Raw genomic sequence first — 534 nt, 5'->3', positions numbered from 1 at the left:
TAAGTCTTTGAGATTGGTAATCTTATTAGTACAGGGAAGCACCTCTGGAATCAATTCTCCATAATAAAAAATAAATACCAAACATATAGTGAATAATGGGATAAAATGTAACAATATACCGTATTTCCCCCATGTATAAGATGCTCCCATGTATGACGCACCTTAATTTTGGGGCCCAAAATTTGAAAAAAATGTATTACATAAAATTATTGAACTCAAGTTTTATTCATTATAAAATTTATACAACTCCTCTTCACTTGGGGGAAATGCAAGAAAAAAATTCTACAACCACTGTATAAGACACACCCAGTTTTTAGACCCCAAATTTTTCAAAAAAGGGTGTTTTATACATGGGGAAATAGAGTAAAGGATCATCCAGTCATTTACTCATTCTTTCAATCAACAGCTATTTTCAAGTGCCCATTTACCTGTCACTATTGCTAGATCATGAAAAAACAATAGAAAAGCAATGCTGATCCCGAGGATTACAGCTGGGGGTATTAAACATTAACCAGTAAGGGCCAGCAGAGTGGC

Source organism: Hipposideros armiger, unplaced genomic scaffold (genome assembly GCF_001890085.2).
Source record: "Hipposideros armiger isolate ML-2016 unplaced genomic scaffold, ASM189008v1 scaffold_769, whole genome shotgun sequence".
NCBI lineage: Eukaryota > Metazoa > Chordata > Mammalia > Chiroptera > Hipposideridae > Hipposideros > Hipposideros armiger.
The sequence above is the reverse complement of the archived record's forward strand: the minus strand, read 5'-3'. Positions refer to the sequence as shown.